The sequence below is a fragment of the Camellia sinensis genome, chromosome 7, assembly GCF_055761805.1.
Source record: "Camellia sinensis isolate YWXY chromosome 7, ASM5576180v1, whole genome shotgun sequence".
NCBI classification, from domain to species: domain Eukaryota; kingdom Viridiplantae; phylum Streptophyta; class Magnoliopsida; order Ericales; family Theaceae; genus Camellia; species Camellia sinensis.
The window spans coordinates 182,601,366-182,627,198 of record NC_138967.1 but is presented as its reverse complement, the minus strand read 5'-3'; the positions used below and the strand labels follow the sequence as shown (position 1 = coordinate 182,627,198).

At 36.4% G+C, this 25,833-nt stretch overlaps 1 long non-coding RNA gene and 1 pseudogene across 3 annotated transcripts; both read left to right on the top strand.

Moving 5' to 3' along the window:
• The first annotated feature begins 1,378 nt into the window (after nucleotides 1-1,378).
• On the top strand, nucleotides 1,379-23,629 carry LOC145795491 (uncharacterized). Of its 3 annotated transcripts, none has more exons than XR_014336521.1 (3): nucleotides 1,379-1,746; nucleotides 21,734-21,997; nucleotides 23,265-23,629. It is a non-coding gene; the product is annotated as an uncharacterized LOC145795491 (long non-coding RNA). The 3 variants fall into 3 exon arrangements; XR_014336523.1 differs by having other exon boundaries at nucleotides 1,563-1,746; nucleotides 21,694-21,997; XR_014336522.1 differs by lacking the exon at nucleotides 21,734-21,997 and having other exon boundaries at nucleotides 1,563-1,746.
• On the top strand, nucleotides 3,671-5,127 carry LOC145795490 (mitochondrial carnitine/acylcarnitine carrier-like protein pseudogene; annotated as a pseudogene).
• Nucleotides 23,630-25,833: the final 2,204 nt, after the last annotated feature.

The following is a 25,833-nucleotide window of genomic DNA, read 5'->3' as shown; positions in this document are numbered from 1 at the left end:
ATTTCTTTCTCATCTTTAGTCCTTACAATTAGGGGTGTCCGCGGTTCGGTTTGGGACGGTTTGCGGTTCGGTTTGGACCCGCCCGCATCTATGCAGTTTGGGAAAAAGTCAACCCGCAACCGCCCACTATGCGGTTCGCGGTTTGTGCGGATAAGGTTCGCAGATGTGCGGGCGGTTGCGAGCGGCTTGTGGATTAGATTTTTTTTCAAAAATTTATTTTTAAACCTTTTTTCAAAAATTTATTAGATTCAACTCAATACAGATTCCAATTTCTATACACATTCAACAGATTCAATTCCAATTTCTATACAGATTCAATTTAATACAGATTCCAATTTCTATACAGATTCAATTCAATACCAATTCCAATTTCCATACAAATTCAACAGATTCCAATTCTAATTTCTATACAGATTCCAATTTCTATACAGATTCAGCAGATTCAATTCCAATTTTTATACAGATTCAATTCAATACAGATTCCAATTTCTATACAGATTCAACAGATTCCAATGCCAATTTCTATACAGATTCAATTATATTCTATACAGATTCAATTCCAAAAGCACAAATTCAATTTCCACTTCTCACAGATTCAATCTCCAGTTTTTCATAGATCTGTTGTTACAAAAAAAAAAAAAAAGATTTAATTCCAAACAAACACATACATTCAATTTTCACTTCTCATAGACAGATCTGTTACTACAAAAAAAAAAAAATTAACAGATCTGATGAGATGAGAGTAAGTGAGATAGATCAGAGAGAGAGAGGTCTGATTGATATGTTGCAAAATAAATCAAGATCGGGGAGAGGGAGAGGGAGAGAGAGAGGGAGAGGCTTATCTGTGAGGTCGATTGGTGCGATGAAAGAGTTGGTCAATCGGTCGATCTTGCAATGAGAGAGAGCCGATCGGTGCAGATGCAAAACCAGAGAGTGAGAGACTGATGAGATGAAAGAGTGAGGGAGGAAGAGAGAGAGATCTGATATGTTGGGAAAAAAAAATCAAAGATCGGGGAGAAAGAGAGAGAGAGAGACTGAGACTGAGACTGAAAGAGTACCTGTGTGGTCGGTCGGTGCGATGAGGTAGATCGTTCGATCGGTCGATCTTGCTACGAGAGAGGGTCGATCGGTGCAATGCAGATGAAAAACGCGAGAGTGAGAGTGAGAGTGAGAGAGTGAAGTGAGTTCGTGTTTTTGTTTTGAAGTTTGAGAGTAGAGATAATAAGATTAGGGTTTTTTTTTTGAACGGTCAGATTTGAGAAGGGAAAAAAAAAAAAATTATACGGGCAAGTTGGACGGGTGCAGTTCAAACTTGTAACCCGCCTGCAACTCGAAAATTAAATAAAATCCAAATCACATCCTACCCTAATGTGTTTGCGAAACTGTCCATACATATGCGGTTCGGATCAGATAGGGCAATTTGGACGGGTGAGATGACCCTATGCCCAGCCCTACCTATAGTTAGGAGATGAATAATTTTTTTTTCATTTTGTTACCAGCTAATTTTTAGTTTTATTTTTTAAAATTTCCCCATATATTCTGTGATTATTATTTTGCCTCCCAATTATCCAATTCTGAAGCTTAAACAAACACACAGCCCATCAAGAAAAGGCTATGGCGATAGATAGAAAGAAAGGAAGACCAAAATGTTTCGTTAAATCTCATCTGGGCCACCCTCAAAATCCGAGAAGAAACCTTCAAATTTCAATCCCAATCGTCAAATCCTCGTTCATCTGCAATGTCAAGGTTTGTTTCTTCCCATTTAACCCCCAAAATCTTTGGCGTTGTTGATTCTTTTTCAATGGTTGTATATTTCTGAATCTTATTGCAATCTCCATCTTTTGTTTAATCTTTTCAAAACTATATTACCTAAACATCATTATCTCAATTGGGTATCCAAATATCCCTGAAATAGAATGTGTATTTTTGATATCTAGTTTGTAAAAATAATTTCAGAATTAGGCATGTGGGTATTATATTATTATTCTAATTTGAGGCTGTCAACTCAACTTAGAACTATATGTATTTTTTGAGAATTTAGCAGTCGCTAGAGATTTTGAAATTTCATGGTTTTAGTATAGAAGCTTATTACACTCGATTGTGTAAAACTTCTTTCTATATCATGGTTCTATGGCCCAAAAATGAATCAAAAAATTCTATTTAGGCTTATGCTATGTAGGAATTGAGGGCATTAGGCATGTGGGTATTATTCAAATTTCAAACTATCATCTCAACTTAGAACTATGTATTCATTGAGAATTTAGCAGTAGCTAGAGATTTTGAAACTAGGTATGACACATTCATAGTGATAGTATAGAAGCTTATTGCACTTAGGTGTGTAAAACTTATTTTTATCTCTTGGTTCTATGGCCTAAAAATGAATCAAAAAAATGCTATTTAGGCTTATGCAATGTAGGAATTCAAAATAATGCAGAAGCGATTTAAGAAACACATACCTGTTTGTCGCTTTTCCTTAAATCAAACAATGAATGATTCACTTGCACTTTTTCACTTGTGGTGTAGCGTGTCACGGATGATCAAACAATACTGTAAACACATTCATGGTATTTTGTTGGGACAGAGAGATGAGAGAGAAAAAAACAGAATGCATTGTATATAAGTGTCTGTTGCACAAGTATTGGGAATATGTATATACATAATACAGCCAACAACCACCAACTAAAGGGCAACATACATGAACCCAAACCTTCAATTTAAATCATTGGGTCAAGCTACCCATGGCATTCGATTTGATCCAAACCTGACCCAAAAGACCCAATGGTTACAAAATTACGTCATTTAAGGTTTCATTTTATTTAAACCCACGGTGTCAAGCCACCTATGGGTGTCCGGTTTGAGTCCGAACCCGGCACAAAAGTCTAACATGCTGACAAGACAAATCATTTATAGCATATAACATCTCTTATTTCAACATTCGATACTCTTCATAAGAGTTTGTCAAAACACAAAAGCGAAGTTGACTAATGTTAAAACCTACCAAAACCTACCACTACACCTACTCCACCCACTTCACCTACTCCACCTACTACTCCACCTACTACATACCTACCTCCTCTAAATCTTCTATATATAGGACTCATTGTAAACATAACATATATCAATCAATAATACATCAATATATACATAATTGATTATCTCTCTCTTTCCCTAAACATCAATTCTTACATGGTATCAGAGCAAGGTTAAGAAGCTAGTAATTCTGCTTCACCGGCGGGCGGCAGCCTCGCCTTGGCCGCCCGCCGGACCTCTACACATGCCTTCACTCCATCTCTTCCCTCTCTTCTTGGAGAATTGCAGCCACTTGATCCTCCATTTGGTCAATGATCTGAGACCATTTAGTTGTTGATTGCTCTGTCTCTCTCCAGTGAATTGGAGGGAAGAGAAAGGTTGAGATTAGCTCTCTGGTTCGCATCTCACCCACCCACGTCTCTCTCTCTCTCTGTTATATATCTGAGTGAAATTCAGTCTCGACCAACCACCACTGTAGTTTGTCGCATCCGACTTCTCTCTCATCAATCTTTTATGTATATTTGTGTTTGTTGCCCTTACATTTCACTTCTACAAACCTCATTTGCATCCAAGTCCTCTCTTTTCTGTCCTGGGTTTCCATCACAATGACACACTGATTCAATACCTGATTGCATGGTAGAGAGAGAGAGGGAGTTCGGTTCGATCTTGTTCTTTTCCTTGCAATTTCAACCCGCGTCAAGAAAAATCGGCTATGATGGGTGACGTAGCCAAGGACCTAGTTGCTGGGACTGTTGGTGGGGCAGCGCAGTTGATTGTTGGACACCCCTTTGATACGATCAAGGTCAAACTCCAAAGCCAACCCACACCACTCCCAGGTCAACCTCTGAAATACTCGGGTGCTATGGATGCTGTCAGAAAAACGATAGCATCAGAAGGCCCAAGTGGTCTGTACAAAGGTATGGGGGCACCTCTTGCCACTGTGGCAGCCTTTAATGCTCTCCTATTTACAGTTAGAGGACAAATGGAATCTTTATTGAGATCTGAACCTGGTGTGCCTCTTACCGTCAATCAGCAGATAATTGCTGGGGCTGGGGCTGGAGTTGCCGTCTCCTTTTGGCTTGCCCCACTGAATTGATCAAGTGCAGGTTGCAAGCACAGAGTGCTCTAGCAGATTCTGGTTCAGCTGCCGTGGCAGTGAAGTATGCAGGACCAATGGACGTGGCAAGGCATGTTCTCCGATCAGAAGGCGGTATGAGAGGTCTCTTCAAGGGCTTAATTCCCACTATGGCACGAGAGGTTCCTGGAAATGCTGCAATGTTTGGCGTCTACGAAGCCCTGAAGCAGTACCTTGCAGGAGGGCAAGACACATCCAAGTTGGGAAGAGGTTCTTTGATTATAGCAGGAGGCTTGGCTGGAGCTTCCTTCTGGGTTTCTGTCTACCCAACCGATGTTGTCAAGAGCGTAATTCAAGTTGATGATTACAAAAATCCCAAGTTTTCTGGCTCGATTGATGCTTTTAGAAAGATTGTGGCCTCGGAGGGAGTGAAAGGCTTGTACAAGGTTTTTGGACCTGCCATGGCTCGAAGTGTTCCAGCAAATGCAGATTCATCTCATATTTCCACTTTCAAACCCACAATCCTTTTTTTAATCAACCCACTCCTTCTCTCTACTCAAGGACATCCACCACTTTGTCCACTTTCCAACCCTTTACTTCACCTTTTGCACCCCACTCACAGATTCACACACCATCACTGGTTTTTCAAACCATTATTTTATTTTTTATCTTTTCTTTTTGAACATTACACCATCGCCCCCAACATCCTCCACTCAAAAATATTCTCTCTTTTCTTTATCTATTTTTTATTCTTATTATTATTATTAAACACAACAAAACAAAAACAACACCAAACCCATTCCACATCTCACAATCTTTGTTTTATTTCTGTTGGGATTAACCCCGATCACTATTTTACACTACAACCCAAAACAACCAAAAAAAAAAAAAACAAAAAAAAAACAAAAAAAAACAAAACAGCCAAACAACGTCCCTCACACAGGAGGGCTTTTTTCTTTTCCCTTCTCTACTCTGCCGCCGGTCTCTTCTTTTTGCTTCCGTCCTGAGCGGCCCTTGCCGGTGCTGCCTCCGTGTTTCCCACACCGCCGAGCACGTTCACTCCCCCCTGCTCCTCCACTACAGCATATGGCGGCCCTCCAAATCGGAACATCACGGTGGCCTTCCGCTTCAGCTCCTTATTTTCCGCCTTTAGCACACTTATCTCTGCTCGCGCATCCTTATACATGCGCTGGAGCAGAGCCAGTTGGGCGTTTAACTGCTGCACCTCATTTGTCCTACTCTGAAGCCGGTGCAACAAGTTTGTGACCGCAGTCATGGTCTCCACGCATGACTTCAAAGTATACTGATTGGCCTCAATATCCGTTTGCACCGCCATTTTTTGCTCCACAGACCGCATCGGAAAGTTCAACGGAGCAAAACCAGAGGTGTTTGGTTGAGGTTCACTGGCCACCGCACCAGTTATTTCTCTTGTGGACTCGTTCAGTTCTGGAAAGAGCGTGAGCAGACCACGGGAAGAGGAGGCCATGTTCTGGGTAGCTGGACGGGAAGAAGAGGCCATGTTATGGGTTGCTGAGTGTTTCAAAGAAGGGTTGGTTACAGAATGTTTACAGAGTGTTTCAGTATGCAAATGTTCAGAGGGTTCAGACTGGTTTGCTCAGCCTCAGCCTCCGTCTTGGTTAAATAGCCAAGGCAGACACGCGCATCATGCGCCGCTCGGCGTTAGACGACAAAATGGGCGCGCCTTTTGATGGCACGCCTTTTTATAGATTGGGCACGCCTTTTGATGGCACGCCTTTTGAAAGATTGGGCACACCTTTTGAGGGTGCGACTTTTTAGGGGTCCGACAAGACTCTGTAAACTGTCCCGACATTGATTCCGGTTAGCTCCTTCATGGGTCCGATAAGACTCTGTAAACTGTCCCGACATTGATTCCGGTTAGCTCCTTCATGGGTCCGACAAGACTCTGTACACTGTCCCGACATTGATTCCGGTTAGTTTCTACAAGGGTCCAGCAAGACTCTGTAAACTGTCACAACATTATCTGCTACAACGGTCTGGCACAACCATCCAGTGTCCTCTACAACGTTATGACACAACCATATAGTGTCCTCTACAACGTTATGACACCACCATACAGTGCCTTCACCAACGGTCTGACACGACCATACAGTGTCTCCTATCCTCTTTTATTTTATGTATTAGTCTATTTTCTTGTTTTGTTCCTCTCTCCAAACTCAAGTTGGTTAGTTTCTATCCTCCTTGAGTTTGCGGGGGGCTGTTAAAACCTATCAAAACCTACCACTACACCTACTCCACCCACTTCACCTACTCCACCTACTACTCCACCTACTACATACCTACCTCCTCTAAATCTTCTATATATAGGACTCATTGTAAACATAACATATATCAATCAATAATACATCAATATATACATAATTGATTATCTCTCTCTTTCCCTAAACATCAATTCTTACAACTAATATAATAAGTTCTGGTAACGGGATTATAGGGAACATTAGTTTGGGAAGCTCTAGTAGCAAAGTTCGATTGGTTGCATCTTTACTCTGGCTTGAGGAGATGCTTTCTGGAAACTCATCATCCTGCGCTTGTTGATTAATTGGAACCACCCGTAAGCAATTTTTTCTTGCGGAGGGGCAGAGCTATTCAGTCCATAGTAGTGGATTTCCACAATTTCCAGCACTCTTGCATTTCTTAGCAAAAACTTGATCATTTGCATCTCTCCACTTATTCCAATAAACCCGTTAATCACGACTTTCTTGAGGCAGTTTTGCAGGCAACTGAACAGTGAAGCTTGTGCTTCCATAGAGTTGAACTCTTCAAAGTAAACAAATTCTGAAAATATTTCCTTAAACACATCCTGGGTCATGAACATCCACACATTGAAGCAATTAAAAAGCAGCCATCAGGGTTAAAAAAATGCAAATATAAGCTTAGAGAGTTTAGTAATGCCCACCCAATCAACATTCATATTCGCATCAATATCCATGATCAAACGCTCTGAATTTGGGCAGCTTCTTAATACGCAGGCTACTCCAGGTAGTTCTTGTTCCATTGAACACATCATCAACCTTAAGTACTTCACATTCTTGAGTGATTTTGGCAATTGCTCTAACCGACTGTCTGCTGTAGGTAAAACCTTCACAACAGACAAGGAAAACTTGTGAGAAAAACGTAATTGTTCTGTGATCATGTATTATATATCAAAGACAATAACAAAAAAGTACCTGAATGCACCAGGAACTTAACGTCAGGTCTTGACAATGGTTTAAACTAATCAGAAGCGAAGCCAGAAAGTTTCCGTGTTGGGTTGACAATCCCCTGTTGGATGTCAATTGTCACATCAACTAGTTTTGTCGCTTTGTTAATGGATGAACTCATTAGGTATGTTCCTACTATTGTCAGAGACAGTAGTTCTGGAGTTGCTATATTGATTGGAAACATCACCCAATTCCGTGTCATACAGTTGATCAAAAACAAACTTTTGATATTCAGTTCCTGTTCACACACGAAGAATTTATCAGGAATGAAACACAGGGTCAGATCTTCCAAAGCGGGACATTTGGAGACTAGATCTCCAATTGAGCGATCAAGTACTTCCGCACAAATCAAGCATAACCTTCGAAGAGATACAAACTGCCCAAAACTAAATGCTTCGAACTTGCAGTAGTTCAAAATCAAAGTTTCCAGTATCCTGGATACAAAAGAGTAAGGACGCAATGTGTAGGGTTGAGCAAAGTTGGTTTGGTTCACTTGCCAACCCTCCCTTCTATGGTAATTGATTGCTTCGGAGAAGTTCAATTCAATCCTTTTGGTGTTGTTTGTCATGGCAAAGTGAACCCACTTGTCAACCCTAGAGGCATATTCATCCTGAGCAACATACCGGAATGATAGTCGAAAGTTGTCAATAGCGCAACCAGAATGAAACAGGATAAGCCGGTCCACAAAGTCTGCAAATTTCCTTCTTGCTGCATGTACTAAACGTTGAAGGCGTTGATAAGCATATGAGGAGCTACTAGGGAACTCATCAATTAGGTGACGGCAAACATCTCCTTTTATTATCTTCACGATCATCTCTAGTTCATCTAGATTTATGATTGAGATATAGGTCCAGAGATTTTTCCATTTGCTTGATACAGCACTCAGTATTGTCCAATATTTTAAAGGCAAGAAGTATAATATCTTGAGTAAAACCTCTTGGGGCATGGAACTTAAGTAATCAGCACCATCAGAGGTTTGCTGACTTATATCTTGTTCACTGACATTGTTTTGATTTCTCTTGCTGATGCTGCTTGCCATTTTCTTTGTGTTGGATGGATGGATCAATCTTGCTCAACTGAAAGCTTGTGAAAACAGATAAACATAAGCATATTGGGGAGGTCTGATCAAGCTGGAATTTCAATGTATTCGGAATGTAAAGGAAGCAAAAACAAAACTCATTTGTAGCAGGTCGACTTGGTTGATAATTTAACAGCACCCAGAAAGGAATTGGATGAACAATTATTGAAGAATAGAAAATTTTGTTTTTGCAGGAATTTTAATTTATTTAGGAGTTTAGTTCTTTTGTGTGGTGACCATTCTCTTGCGTGGGCTAGATATGAGTGGAGTCTAGCTGTGCGAGAGCAAGTGCTTTGGGGGGTGTAGAGAGATGACACATCTGCGGAGTGAAGTGGGGCGAACTGATTCTGCTGCATTCCATGGACAAGGTGAGTATAATTTTTTCAAAAAGAAAAGTGTATTTCATGGAATGAGTTGTTAAAAGATTCAAAAAGTGAAACACACGGGATTAAAAAATTGAGTGTTGGGTGTGAGAATAACGAATGTAGAGTGCTCATTGAGATTTCTAGTGGTTTAATAAAATGGTTTTACTGGGGTTTTTCAATGACAAAAAGCTATATTTCCATCAAGTTAAACAATGGGCTTAGAAAGTGTGTGTTGAGAGTCTTGATGAAGTGGTCATTCTTGAAAATGGATTCATCATCTTCAAAATCAAAAGTGAGGAAGGTCTAATGAAAATCCTGGAAGGTGGACCACATTATTTTAGAAGCAGATGAATCATTGTGAAAAGATGGAATCCTGGTATGCCATTGTCCAAGAATGAGTTATCTATTGAGCCAATTTGGGCGAAGCTCTACACTGAGTTATGGATTGAGGATGGCCTGAGCTATGTGACTAGTGTGATTAGTACACCTTTGTACCTTGATGAGTATATCAAATTTAACAGTAGACTTGAGCAAACAAAATAAGGATACTCGTAAATCTTCTATGCTTAATTTGGGCTAGGAAGAACTGCATGAAATTAGAGTTCAAGTACCATGGAAGCTTCAAAAGTGTGATGGGTGCAATGTTTTTGGCATCCAAACACATCTTCACCTTGTAAAACAAAGCCAATATCTACCTTTTTACCAAGAATGAAGAGTTCAAGAAGGATTAAGGGTAGCAAGCTCTTGGGAATGGGAAGAGGTGAAGAACAGAAAGGAGAAGTATTATAAATTCTTATTTGGAAATGACAGATGAAAAGTCCTTTTTACGTGCTCATGCATCTTTGTTGCTTTCTCTCTATATATTTGATGTATTAGAATCATGTTTACTAAAAGAGGTGGATGAATTGAGGGAAGAATTAGTGACAAGAAGAAGTATTCCCCCAATGTATCCCAACTCCAAAGGGGTTATAGGGGATATTGAAGGTAGTGCAAGTGACATTGGTTCGGGTGAGGTTATTACTACCAATAAGAAGGAAGAACTTGATGAGTATCCCCCAATGTATGCCCAACCCCGAAGGGGTTAATGTAGGGGGGGTTGAAGGTATTGCAAGGGACATTGGTTTAGGAGAGGTGATTACTACTAGTAAGAAGGGAATTTTTGGTGGATCTAAAAGTAATAATGAGTCCATTCCTATGAGAACATGAGGAGACAAAAGCTATTACTAATCTTTCCAGCAAGAGCAATTAAATGAAAGAAGGTGTGAACTAAGTCATAAGTAGTCTCTTGATATTATTTGAGCCTAGCCTCTCTGGTTGTGACATGGAGTTATTTCTTTTCATCCAATTTTCCCCGGTTGTGAAAGATTATGTTTAGTTGGTTGGATTGTTTAGGTTTGTGCATGTGTTGTTTTGGTTTCTTTGACCTATGCCCTCGGGTGTGAAGCATGGACATTGATACACAGACATGGGAGACAACGATTTTAAAAAAAATCAGGACATGGACATGGCGGGGATATGGCATATGGATATTACATCAATAAACAACCAAGATTAAGGAAAACTAATAGTAATTTAACTTAAACGGCACTAAATTTAAATAAGCCAGGGACCTAATCTATGTTATGTTAGGGCTCTAGAGATCGTTAGAAGCTAGACTCTCAAGTTCACAATTGTGAATATGTATTGCATTGTTGATGGTTTGATATGAGTTTTATATAATTTTATTTTTTCGAAGTACAACCCTTATGTTTTTAAATATTATATTATGTTCCAGATCCAGAACATTGCTGTGAAAAATTAAAATAAGACCTTGATGTGTCCCCACCGTGTCCAACAAAAAACATATATATTAAAAAAATGGACTCTGTTCTTGCCATGTCCATGTCTCATACATGTCAGACATGATTATGAAATCTATTTTGAAGTGTCGGTGCTTCATAGCCCTTGAGTTGTGAGGTTTTATTCTAATTGTAGTCTAGGTTCTGTCTTGTGTAGAGTCTCATTTTCCCTATAATTTTGTAGACTTCTTGCTTATTTTTGTCGGCTCCTTAGGGTTGTGTTATCTGTATATCACTCCTTTTTTTGGTAATAAAATGATTGCTTAGTAAAATAAAAAACCATACAATAGAATGAGGAAAGATCTTAATAAACTTGGATTGTAGTGAATTGAGTAATTCATTTTATGGGATTTAGAGGAATCTTCACACATTTCTTCTTTTGTTCAAACATTACAAAAAATTGATAAGTAGGGAAAATCTATAAAAATGAAAGAGAAGGTTAGAACTTTGAAGTTTAAAGAGAATGTAGAGATTTCTATATCTTTAAAAACCTCAAACATAAGATAAATAAAAGATGGAAAATGAGAGTTTTTCGAAAAGGAAAAAAAATTAGAGCAAGCACCATACCTGCAACAAAGAGAAAGATGAGAACGGATTCTTGCAATCACGATCGCCTTCTTTCTTTCTCTCTCTTGTAAGAAAATAGGAAATGAGGGCTTCAATTAATCAAACCCTTATTTATGTATATATATTGGCAACTATGGAGCATGGATACTCCAGAATAGCCCGTGTGTGAGATACGACAAAAAAATATTTGATTTTATTTTTTAAATTTTTTTTGAATTTTGTACACGTTTCAGATACGCATCAGATACTTTTGAGATACAACGGGGTCAGAAACATAATTTTTAAAACTTTTTTGTGGGGTCAAACTAAAAAAATAGTAAACTTGAATGTAAAATACAAGAAATTAGCACTTACTACTACTACTCTTAGAATCTTCTAGACATCAAACGATGTGCACCGAAATAAACCCTAACCCCCAAATCTGCAGTCGGTGAAGCAAAACTTGGGCAATGAACTTGATTGCAGCAAGATACTCTTAGTTACTTAGTTTCTTGCTTGCTCTTTGTATCTCGATCTAGTAGTAGCAATCTCCCACACGCTCTCTCTACCTCGATCTAGCAGTAACTGTCTCTCACTCACACTCTTCCTAGATTGACAACATCTCTCTCTCTCTCTCTCTCTCCACCCCTCTCTCTATTTTTTGATTCTTTTATCGTTTCATTCTCTCTCTCTCTCTCGGTTTCTTTCATTGGGATCTCCATCTTATATTTTTTTTTGCATTATTATTTTTTACAACTCATTTTAGGAAAAATTGTCCCCCCCCCCCTCCCTTCTAGCTTTGACCCTTAACAAATTAAACCCCACGTTTTTAATTTCTTCAATTTAAACCCCTCATGTTCTGATTTGGTTCCAATCTCAACTATCTGTCTATTTTTGTTACGTTGTCTAACGGAGGATTGTTTTTAATGCACATGTGGCACTCTTACATTTGGTTTTCTAATTCTTAAATTTAAACTTGATCACATTGAATCATAATCACCATTTATCTATAATTTATTTATTAGATAAACTAGAATCATGAACCTACCATGCACTTGAGAACATAGAATCATACCCACTATTACTCCTCTTTCCATTCCTCTTCAACAACACTACACCTCCCCATTTTCCTTTCCACCGGTGACTTCTACCTTTCCCATTCTCCATCCATTGGCGACCGCCAACCTCGCATTCCTCTTTACATCGGTGATCTCCACCCCTCCATCCTATTTCCCTACCACAATGCCCCTCATCTTTCATTTACCAAAACTACTACCTCTACCACTGGTCCAACCTAGCTCCAAACGACGTCGATCCAAATAGTGTAGATTGCTCGCCATTTATGGAGACGATAGATTTGTGGTGGACCTACAACTTCAATTCAAAGGGTGATAGGGAAAGTTGGATTTGCGGAAAGTGGCGGCTGTGGAAAATGGATTTGGGGGCATGCTTTCCTTGTGGATCTGCAACACTGGGATGATTTCTAATTAACTACCTAGAAGATGAATTCAATTTCACTTAGTGATTAGATTTTCTTGGTAAATCTTTAGTTCAATGAGAAGTCAATGAGGCATGCTTTCCTAGTATTGTTCATTCATTATTTGGTGTAATTGATACTTTGCCAGTGGGTTTAGGGATTTCTAGATGATTTAATGGGTGTTTTGCACTAATTACTATCTTATTTACAATTCATGAAGTGTTCATGGGTTTCGTGGCTTGGATATGAATATCCCATTTGTGATTTTTTCCATGGGTGTTTAATTCTTAGTACGTGAGTGTTGGTGTGTTTGATCTGTTGGGAGGAGGGGGGGGGAAGGATGACAGATGAGGGAGGGAAGAATAATAGGTTGTCGGCATAAGGAAAATGGTGGATTGGAAAGAGAAGTAAAGGAAATGAGAATTGATCAAGTGTGTAGCTCTATTATAGGGTTGAAAATATTGGGAAAATTGCAAATCAGTGGGATCTTCACAAAATATTTACAAATTCATGGAAAAGTTTATAACTTTAATTATTAAAGTTGATAAGGTTTACCACTAGTTTGAATATTTTTTTTTTCTTGAAAACTTATATTGAATTGCAATTTTCCCGAAAATATATGCACCTGATCTCATACATAGTTGATAAATAGAATTTTGACATGATGTGGCCAAAAATAAAATTAGAAATTACATTAATTTAAAGCAACAAGTGAGAAATGCCAAGTGCATCAATTTGCACCATTCTATCTGCTAATTGGGGATTAAACTTTAAAATTTATAATCCGCATTTAAAACCATTCCGCTCCGTTGTAGTTATATATATATATATATATATTTTAACTTCTAATGAAATATCAAAGTAAAAATGAGATAGAGATTTAAGATGTGAAATTTGTTACGAATTAGTAGTTATATATGAAAAATATTATGTAAAATTAGTTTGTGTTATATATATGAAGAGTGAAATTTGTTACGAATTAGTAGTTATATATGAAAAATATTATGTAAAATTAGTTTGTGTTATATATATGAAGAATGTTATGCAAATTAGTGTAATAAATTATGCAAATGCTTCATAATTGGTTAAGAATATTCTTAAATCTACTCAAAACTGCCAAAACCGTACTTTTACTCACAAACTGCCTAAACAGCACCGCGCACACCCCTACCTATAAGACATGTATTTACTCATTTCATGGTGAATCAATTTATAACACGCAGTGAATTTGTTATGATTCTTCAATTTATAACATGTAGTGACATTGTTATGATTCTTTGTGTTAATTGCTTGTCCACTTTTGATATGTGATGGATTGCACTCTTGACACATATTTGCTCTTTTGACATGTGACTTTTTTTTTGAGCCCAAGCCAACCAAATTGGTTGATCAAGCTATCTAAAGTAAGCTAAGAAGCACCGACATTTGTTTTTGCAAATCCAACATGCATATTACCTATAAGACATGTATTTGCTCATATTACTACAATCTATTAATTCATTATACGGGATTTAGAGGAATCTTCACACATTTCTTCTTTTGTTCAAACATTGGGAAAATATATAAAAATGAAAGAGAAGGTTAGAACTTCGAAAGTTTAAAGAGATAGTAGAGATTTCCATATCCTTAAAAGCTTTAGATAGAGGATAAATAAAAGATGAAAAATAAGGGCTTTTTATTATCCTCAAGCAACGAAAATGAGGGTTTTTCATAAAGGAAAAAAATTAGAGCAAGCGCCATACCTGCAACAAAGAGAAAGAGGAGAACGGATTCTTGCAATCACAGTCGCCTTCCTCTTTCTTTCTCTTGCGAGAAAATAAGAAATGAGGGCTTCAATTAATTGAACCCTTGTATATGTATATATATTGGCAAAATGGCTCAGACTTTCTCTTTTTTACAGAAAACTCCATTTTGATCACAATCATACTTGTGGCACATCTCAAATGTGCTATTTTGACATTTGTTTTTGCAAATTCAACATGCATATCACATAAAAGACACATATTTGCTCCTATTCATGGTGAATCAATTATTAACATGCAGTGAAGTTGTTACGATTCTTTTTTTTTTTTGATCGGCACGAAGTTGTTACGATTCTTCAATTTAATGACATGCAATGAAGTTGTTACGATTCTTTATATTTATTGCTTGCCTTCTTTTGACATGTGACCTTTTTTTTTGATCCCAAACCAGCCAAATTGGCTAATCAAGCTGTCTGAAATAACCTTAGGGGTCGTTTGGCATTGGCTAATATAGCCAACTTTTTTAGCTTGGGACTTTTTTAGCTTGGCTTTTTTAGCCTCGTTTGGTTTTTGTTTTGGGACTTTTTTGACTTTTGTGAGAGAAAAAGCGTAATTATGGGTAAAAAGTGGTATTTTGTCTTATTGGCTTATATAATTTATTTTGTCTTTTTGTGCTTTTTTAGTCCCAAATAGTTAGCCAAAAGAGCACTTAAGAAGCACCAACATTTGTTTTTGCAAATCCAACACGTATATCACCTATACTATGCGTATTTGCTCATATTCATGGTGAATCAATTTATAACATGCAGTTAAGTTGTTATGATTCTTCAATTTATAAAATGCAATGAATTTGTTATGGTTCTTTGTATTTATTGATTGTAGCTTTTGACATGTGACCCCTTTTTTTTTTTAGCCCAAGCCAGCCAAATTGGCTGATCAAGCTTTCTGAAGTAAGCTAAGATGCATCAATATTTGTTTTTGCATTTTTTAACAAGTATATAAGCTTTAGCCAATGGAGGTTGGTTGAGTTTGTAAGGATCGAATTTTTCACCTTCAAGGCTTAGGTTCGATTCCCGCTGCAAGCAGTTCTCCTTGGTGGGCGATCTATAAGTCCAATGTAAGTCCTCGTTAAGGCTTGCGGCTTGCCTTGGGCCTAGACTGGGGTAGCCTCTCCTCACCTAACTTTTTAGTCACCAAAAAAAAAAAAAAAAATGTATATTAGCTATAGGACACATGTTTTCTCATATTACTACAATCGATTAATTCATTATATGGGATTTAGAGGAATCTTCACACATTTTTTCTTTTGTTCAAATATTACCAAAATTGAGAAGTAGGGAAAATGTAAAAGAAGGTTAGAACTCTGAAAGTTTAAAGAGAAAGTAGAGATTTCTATATTTTGAAAATCTCAAACAGAAGGTAAATAAAAGATGATAAACAAGGGCTTTTTATTATCCTCAAGCAACTAAAATGAGGGTTTTTTTAAAAAGGAAAGGAAATTAGAGCAAGTGCCATACCTACAACAAAGAAAGATGAGAATAGATTTGTGCACTCACAATCGCCTTCTTCTTTCTTTCTTTTCTTGTGAGAAAATAGGAAATGAGGGCTTTAATTAATCAAACCTTTGAGACTTTCTCATATTTGCAAAAAATTCCATTGTTTTAGTGAATTTACATTTTGATCACAATTATACTCGCGGCACATCTCAAATGTGCTCTTTTGACACTTGTTTTTGCAAATCAAACACATACATCACCTATAAGACACATATTTGCTCATATTCATAGTGAACCAATTTATAGCATGCGGTGATGTTGTTACGATTCTTTAACTTTGTATTTATTGCATGTCCACTTTTGAAACATAACAGTTTTTTTTTTTAGACCAAGCCACTAAATAGGCTAGTTAAGCTCTTTGACATGGACATTTGACAAGACACAAACACGCCGACACGAAAATTTAAAAATATGTAAGACACAACACATGGGGACACATGCAAAATACTTAAGTCTATATAATTATTATAAGTTATATATATGAATATTTATGTCAATGATAATAATTTTTAAAGTCTAAATGAGGAGAATAGGTTTAAATTTACTTTTTTGTTTTTGTTTTTGTTTTTGCTTTATCATTGGATTCCAAGATATTTTATTTAAATTTGTTATGTGTTTCATGTGTATGTAAGTTTTAGGAAGTATCCGATGAGTGTCGTGTCGTGTTAGTGTTGGATATGACAAGTGACTTTCTTGGAAGTGTCTGTGCTTCTTGGAAAGTATCAATTAGTTGGTTGTTACATGTGGATTGAAAATGAATTCAACATGTTTACGTCTAACATGGAAAGCGTAAATTGAAATTATGAAATTACGCTTTGAAGTCAAAAGGTTCACCAATTCGTCAATCTCTTCCTTCTCTATTTCTTGCTCTTTGGTTTCTCTCTCAAAACTGGACGTGCCATCGTCTTTATGCCACTCACTTCATTGTCTATTGCCACATGCTCAACCCGTCGACCATTATTACTCTGTGTGTGTGTGTGTGTGTGTGTCTCTGCATGAAATATTGTGCCCCAAATTGATGTTCATCCTCTATTTTAGATCTTGCACAAATCCAAATCTTCAGCCTCTCTCTCTCTCTCTCTACAAAATTATATATTGCACAATTTTATATTATACATATTGGCAGTATCCTTTCAACTATTGAAGATTTACTCCACAAAATAAGAAAAGAAATTTCTTTTTTGAGGATTTGGTTATGTGACAACACACCAGTAGAAAATATGAATCCTACTATAGAAAATCCATCATAATCAAATTTGTGAAATGTAAATTAAAAAATTATCTCAAGCCACCCCTATGAAGTTTCTCCTTTGAAAGTTTGGAACTTAATTCCATTGTGTTTCTTCTTGAGAGAGAGAGAGAGAGAGAGAGGGAGAACAAAATAATTTGTTTTGCTACTGACAATTAAATCTGAGTAAAGAATACATTGAGTTTGTCACTATATAAATGGAAGTTTTGTCTTCTTATAGAGTCTATATTATGGCCTTTCATAACACTGCTCTGTGAAAGTCAGTGTATTAAGTTGGATAATATGATCGGCTCCTTTATCATTTTCCTTTTTTTTGCATAATTGATTTTTTTTAGAGCAAATTTCATTTTGCTCCCAAACCTATCACTCTAAAATCAAAATCTAGACCACGTGTTCTGAGAGAACATCTTCTTCTGAGATTTGGAAACGATGTTGAACAATGAAGATGAATATTACCCACATGGTTTTTAGCCTACTATTAGTCGATTAGTCCTATTGAAATTAATCTAGGAGATAAGCTAGATACAATTGCTAAGAGAGAAAGAGTAGATTTTTTTATTTTTTTATTTTTAATTTATTTTTAATTTTTTTTAAATTTTGGTCTCAATTAGTTTCCCTAGGGTGGACTGAGGGTACTTTAAAACTTAAAGCTACAATTTCAAATTAAGTATATATTTGAAATAAATTTTTGTAAATTTTATTATTTATAAGTTATTTTTCTTGCTTTTTTAGATAAAAATTGTTATTAGATAGTTAAATTTAATTTTGTTAATACATTCAGGAATCTAATCGATATTTTGGGGATAGTTTGTGGGGGTAAAATGAAGTTTCAAATGCAGTTTCAATGCCACGTCATAAACTTTCGTTTGATTATAGACGACCACTGATGGCGTGGTAAAATTGATCTAAAATCGAATAGTTTACGCGTAAAATTGATACTATTAAAAGAATAGGGGTTGCGTTGACTTGAGTGATTATTTAGGGGGCAAAATGAAATATTCTCTCTCTCTCGCTCTCTTTTTCTCCCTTTTTTTTTTTTGTGTGTGTGTGTGTGGAGTATTTTGTTTCAAATGTAGATGTAGATATATTGTGAGTTATGAAGAAAGAATACATTGAGTTTGGCACTATAAAGGGTAGTTTTGTCTTCTTATAATATAGCGTATATTATGGCTTTTCATGACATTGGTCCATGAAAGTCAGTGCCTGTGGCGTTGTGGCCTAGTGACATGGAGGCAGGGCAGCAATTAAGTGCTTGCAAGGGAGAGGTTGAGGGTTCAACTCCCCCATGGTGCTAATCTAACAACTAACAACTGAATTTTGCCAATCAAAAAACAAAAAAAAAAGGCTAATATGATCAACTTCTCTATCATTTTCCTTTTTTGGATACGTGAATTCTTCATTGGAGTGTTTTTTTTCTTCCCAAATGTATATAGTGAGTTCTGAAGAAAGGTACAAACATAGTCTTATTATGGTCGTGAATTTGACTACTTCTAAGAAAGGGCAACATTTTCCCAATTCTGCAGAAGTCCAAACATAGTCTTATTATGCATGTTTTAGACATGGGTAAATAAAAATTCTTGTAGTAGTCATATTGGATATGCTATGTTATGTAATCGGAAATTTTCATATTTAATATATATATATATATATATATATATAATATTTATCAAAAAAAAAAAAAGTATATATAATAACAGAACTCAAAATATTACCAATTCCATTGAGTCCATGTGACCTAAGAATTTCATAATTAAAGCATATTGACACCAGACACATATTCATATATGATTTAGTCACCCAGATTCATGTGACATAGGAATGACATGTCTGGTGCCAAAAACGAAATTTGAATGTGTAGGTAACTGGGATGTAATGTAACATTATATAAATGCTGAAATGTGTTCTTATTTAAAGTTATTTCTCGATTGTGTGCTTTTTTAAAATTATTTTCGAAAGTTCGAACATCTGTTTCTTTCACCTTCTTCGTGGTTTCTCCATTTCAAAAGAATTCCATTTTAGGCAGTTATAAATGTGCCCTTTCTAAGAAATAAAAAAATAAATTAACATTGATGAGTCAATGTTGTCATAAACATGCATGAGGTAATGTATACCGGTTATGAAATCCTTCCCATAGAGAGCCAAACTTTTAGAAATGAATTATTCAGCAACAGAAAATTAGTTGGCAGAGGTCTATAATATTGCAGGTCATAATGCTGGGACTGACTGTGATTAAATTCGGAAATCCGTTGATATCCATAAATACATTAAAGAGCTCCTTTCCTCACATATAGCTCACATGAAATAATTATGAACTCTCTGTTGCACATTGAGAAAGTTGTCCTGAGTGTAATTGAAATTAATGGAAATGCTTTTTTTTATTTATTTATTATAATTTTAACTTAATATTCCACTTCTTGTCCTCCCTCAGGAATGGAAGCGTGATCTGCTTTCAATATGGGAACAAGATGAGCCAGTATGCAATTTGAGTTAATGCCAATCTTTTTTTTTTTTGGGATAAGTAAGTCATATTATAACCAAAAAAGAAAGATATACAATGAAATTCAATACGCATCTTTTGTAGGGAGAACAAAAATAGACAAAAACAAACTACATCAAAAGAAACAAAACAAAGCCTATAAAAGACAAAACACAACATTCACAACAAAAAGGATTTAAAATTTCCCTCAAGCACTCTTCAAGTTATGAAGTTTCGTTTTGAGTTTTGTTCCGTTATCCTCCTTCGAGGTCTCCCCATTACTGGGGTCACTTGGAGATGGACTTCCTCTAATTTTTAGGCTCTTCATTTGGCATAACAACTCTTGACTTAATTCTCCATTCCCTAACTCTCTCATATCACATGATTCACGGACATCAAAGGCATTAGATGTTGAGGGGGCGGAAGACTGCGTCGCTCTCTCTTTGTTTATCACTGTCGTTGAACCTTGCCCACCATCTCTTCCCTTGTTCTTTACCATTTAACATTTACTTGGAATTTGTATATTAGTCTCCTTGACTCTCCACTCTTGTTTGAAAGAGGGAGGGTTCAAAGTCTTTGGCTTTTGAAGACACAAATTAATGGTATGACCAAAAGTCTTACAAACATCACATCTTTGAGGCTTCCATGGAACCTCAACTCGAATCTCATACGGGTCACTATAACCAAGATTTATTTTGAAAGACTCAGGAATCTCTTTATTTGCTGGCACTTCAATACATATTCTCGCAAACGCAAGTCTACTTCTCTTGAAAGTTGGCTCATCCAAGTAAAGAAGAGTTCCCATGATGCTAGCAATGTAACCCAAACCCTCTTTAGTCTAAAGCTCCAAAGGAACATTATAAAACTTCACCCACAACGGCACACTCGAAAATTCACACTTTGTTAGTTTTAGTGCAGGTTGTCATTTTTTTAATAGTAATCAATCTAGCTCCAACGTAATAGGGGCCATCTTCCAAAATTTTGTCCATAGCCTTTTCACTTTTCACTTCAAAAATAAAAAAAAAAGCGATTATCAATGGAGACAACATCCTCAAGCAAATTTTCCCAAAGTTTCTCTGCCCAAGTTTTCACATAATGGAAAGAGAATCTTTTGTCAATGAAATATCCAACCAAGGCATTTTCCCAACGAAAAAATGCCTTTTTTTGAGATCTCAACAGGGCATTGTACATGCCATCTACTAGGTTCTCAATCTTATGGGCACCTATTTTATACTTCATTTTTGACACCTTATTAATCTCTTTTTTAACTAAAGAGCTCAAAGCTTGTAGAGGCTTACTTGATATAGCAGGTGTATCACCATCAAGACATTCGCCCTTGCCAGATTGTGCGTCTTCCATATGTAGTTCAACCAAATCCTTGCTACAAGCTTGCACATTTTCAACAGTCTTCCGTTACTTGGTGCCCATTACTTCTTGCCTTTGATCAATACTGAGTGAGTCAAGTTTATTTGACATTATTATTTCGTTTGTACCAGTGGGGACACAATGGCCAATTTTGGCCACTACTCAAGATTAGTTAGCACTCTATTTGGTGTGTTTCATGCATTAGGTGTTTGATTCTTCTTTGATGATTGCTCAGTTGAGACTTGTATTTCCACATTTAATTGCAATCGTGGTGTACCAAGATTTCCACACAAACATAGATCGACGCAATCACACTTGATTGAGCTATCCTCTAATTCTACATCCCTTAATCCCCTTTTCTTTTCATTTGAGGGCCCTTGCCATGGTCCCACAAAATCTCCAGATAAGAGAGATTTGGGGGGTCCTCAGATGCGTGTATACTGGCGGGGGAGTACAGTAGGCATCTTATCGGTAGGTAGTTGAGCATCCACTTGATTAGCAAACTCCTTCAAGGATATCTTAGTTGATTTGCACTTGGCAGCTTTGCTTTTTGATTTAATCTTGGCTAATTTGCTCTTGGCTAGTTTGCCCTTCTTCAATGATAGCTTCCCCCCCCCCCCCCCCCCCCCCCCCTCCTTAATCATCTTATGACAGCTTAGTAGCAGTGTTTTCACTGAGGCATTTTGTCGAACAGGTGGGGGGCGACTCAGGACTAGCAAACAAAAGCTCTCACAGCTGCGAACCTGAGAGATGTAGAAAAGAAAGAGCTCTTTACCCGAACTCTGGTTCACTCTATGGCGTAAGAGAACTCCGGCGGAAGGCTATGGTCGTGGTTTTCGTTCTGCTCTTGTTTCGTCTTTTCTAGCTGCTGTTTCATTCTGCTCTTTCCCCGTGCTCGCTAATGCCAATCTAATTCAAGCATCTTTACCATTTGTTTTGTTTAGTTCTGCATTTTCAGGTAATCACTTAGCTTTAAGTGGCGCTTATTTTCATGCATTTGATTAATCACTTCTGATTTAATTTCAGCAACTTACTGGTGATATGACCCATATGAGTTTGAAATGTATGATATTTTCTGGCCAATTTTGCATAAAAATTCTATTTTATTCAAATAGTTTAAGATCTTGGGTTAAAAGAAGAAAAAGAAAAGAAAATTGATATTGTCTCAAAATTTTGGCTGCCTCAAGAGGTTGAGTGCATCATATGGCTCTAAATCTTCCATAGTTAACCATATGTGGTGACGATAATCCCTTTCCTTTTTTTGAACTCTCTTCGACTCTAGAACTTTCCAAGCTGAATGTGACTAATTAAAATGTTCTTGAACTTTCTTTGACTCAAGAAAGAACATTGATTTCATTTGAATTTAGTGTGCTTCCCAATTTGTAGTAGTTTTCTTACTGTAGGTGGAGGACAATGCCGGTTGAAGAAACATGCTTTTGTGTCTGTTTTTCCTTTTACTTGTGTGTATTGAAGTGATAAATTAACTGATTCTTCGACCAATTATGCTTGTGCTGTGGATAAAATTCTAGAATTTGTAAATGCAGGTATATAATGAAGCCATATTAATATGTTAAGAAGCAGGGATACTTTTAAGAAGGTAACGTGTCATGTCCGACACTGATACGACATGACTCTCGATGTACACTTTCTAACACTTAGACACACATAAAACACATTACAAGTTTGAATAAAATAACTTGAATGTAATGATAAAACAAAAACGATGTAAATTTGTATCTATTATCTTCTTTTGGACTTTAAAAATTATTAGTATTTGACTAAAATATTCAAATATGTGACATATAATAATTATTTATCCTTATATATGAAATATAGTAAATATACAAAATTATAAGTTTTCCATGTGTCCCTCACGTGTTGTGTCCTAAATTTTTTTAAAATTTATGTATCGATGTGTCAATGTTGTGTCCGTGTTGTGTCACATGTCCGTGTCCATGCTTCTTAGTTAATATGTAATTAATACCATAGACCTTGGTTCTAGTTTGCATGAGCTTGAACACTGCCTCTTCTCATTGCTGTGGATTTTCCTTTCTTTTATTCCTTTATTTGTGAAAAAGAATCCCTGATTTTTGTTCCTGTTTAGGGATTGTATGTTGAGACTTTTGTTTTCCATTTGACACGATAGATTTTTTTTTTTTGGTTATTTCAGGGGACAACCATACAAGTGGTACTTGCATTGATTCATATTATCTTCGATTTTGCAGGAAGTGAAGGAAAATTTTAATGAATGGCTTCATTGTGGAGGATTGTTTTGTGCTTTTAAAAGCTTCGGACTTTGAAGATATGTTGAGGCCATGTCTAGATCAGGCTGGCCTGAAGGCAAGCTCCAAAGGACATCTAGTGTGCCAACACTCGGGTGGGGAGAAGTTTGACGCATTCATTTGTTAGCACTTCAGACAAACTGGTATGTGTACCTAATCACAGGTAAAAATTGTTTATGAAAGCCCAAATTCAAATTAGTTTATATTAATATAAATTTATGTGTGTTCTGGGTTTCAAAATTTGAAAAAACACGTAAGGTAGCTCATATGTAAAATATTGGATTGGTTTGATCCACAAGTTTTTTTTCTGGTAGTTTGTCCACCCTTTGTTTCCATTGTGGTATTGGGTCTAACCTCGTAGTCAAATTGAAGCCGTTCTCTTTGTTGACCTTCACAACCAAGATCAACAGCTAAGATTCACTTCTATGTTAGTTGTCATTATTAAAGAATGAAAATGAGTTGCATAGTGAAAATCAGTGGTTGGGGTTACAAGTTGGTACTCTAAAAATCTGCCCAAATCTGGCTGGAAAGCAAATGGCACTGTTGATGACATTTTTTGGACCACAGACTGGGCCCAGTCTGCTAAGACTGGGGGCTTGGCAAGAAAACAGAAGCAGATATGCCCCACGTGTGGGTGGGCTTGGAGGGCAAGTCAAGGTTGGCATTCTTCCTGGGGGCCACACGTGTGAGAGTCCCGTGTCTATTTCAGGGACAGACACGTGTGAAGTGGATTTAGGAATCTCATTCCCAGTAATTTGATAACTGGTCAATCTCATTAAAGTGTTTAGATAATTCAAGAAATTAATGTAGGATTTTTATTTTTAATTTTTAAGAGTGTTTAATTTGACATTTTTGGATGTAGGAATGTGAGATTAATGGAGGATTAGATTCCTCCTTAATTTAGGGAACTGATTTCGCTTAAAAGGGTAAATCAGGAATCATGTTCGCATTCCGATCGCATTAGTCATGAAATTACATATCACATTTTTATTTCCCTTCAAAATTACTGTCATTCAAATATAACCTTACAAAATGTGTTATTAATTTAAGTAGTTGTCATATGGAAGGATAAAAGCCTTTACTCTCCATAATTTATCCACCAACATCTCATTAAACATCCATCTCATGTTATTCCTTTTTTCTTAACTTTCATTGTCAATCCAATCCATAATTGTCCCAATAATATACTCCAAAAAAAAAAAAAAACTAAAATAATGAAATAAATTATTTATCATTTAAAATATGTGAATTAGGTTACCTACATCTTGTAATGGTCATTAGGAGTGGCATTTTGTATCCAGCAATCCCTTCCTCATCATGATGCTCTCGCAACTCGAATTTTTGACAACTTAATATCACTTGTCAGATCAAGTTTCATTATCTCTGAAAAACCCAAAGGATTTCACTTATATATTTTATGACATTCGGCATTGAACTCGCTTGTCTGTTTTTAGAGAAATCGTAAAGAATAGTATTATGTACCCAACAATGCCACGCTTGCTCCCATTCTCTCTCATGTTATTGATTATTCCTTACTTTCTCCTTAATGGCAGATTATTGTTGTTACTATCAAAGTCATCCTCTTTGTTGGGACAATTGTCTCAAAAAGCAAAAATTTCTTTCACTTTCGCCATTAAAATTTTCCATCTCAACTTGTTTTAAACATGTATCAATCACCTCAAAGTCTCACTTTCTCCATTATTGTTCAGATGATGATAATAATAGCATCAAAGCGCTCTCATCAATTGCTTTAGTGAAAGAATGCTTATTTCTTATTATCACTCATAATTATACACCTTAAGGGTATTGTCATGTTGAATTTTTTTGGCAAAATCTAAGTGCCTTTAGTAAAAGAATGTCAGTGATTTGTCAATGTCAACCTTTTGTTATGCCAGAGTAGATATAACTTTGTTTAGCTAGTAATTATTAGAACATCCTACAAAAGTCCCTAATGCTAAAAACGGTTAAAAAAAATAGCAACATTTAAAAACAAAAAGATAGGTCAACCTAAAAGACAATTTTTGGAAAATTTCCAAAAAAAGAAAAAAAGAAAAAAAAGATCTAATAACAAATAATTGTTTCAATTTAAATCTTGAACCTTTAAAATTGTATATATTTAACTATCTGCTAGTTATAATTAACTCTGAAGGGACAATTTAGACAATTTAACTACTTTTTGTCGATGGTGTTGGATTGTGGTAGTGACTATGGTTGGGGAATGAATGAAAGGGGTAGCAGTGAGTTGGGGAAGGGGAGGAATAGTGGCCAATGGAGAAAATTGATGGAGGGATGATAGTAGATTGGGGAAAAGGAATAGTGGTGATGGATGAGGGTAAAGGTGAAGTTGGCTATCAACAGTGATGAAAGAAAAAAAAGAGTATTTAAATTGTTTAAATTGCCCATTTTTCATTAATTATAACTAATGAACCTTGGCCTAATAACCTTGAGGTTATGGGTTCAAGTCTCGGGACAACCGCTTTGTGCACTATGGTAAAGGTTAAGTGTATATCCA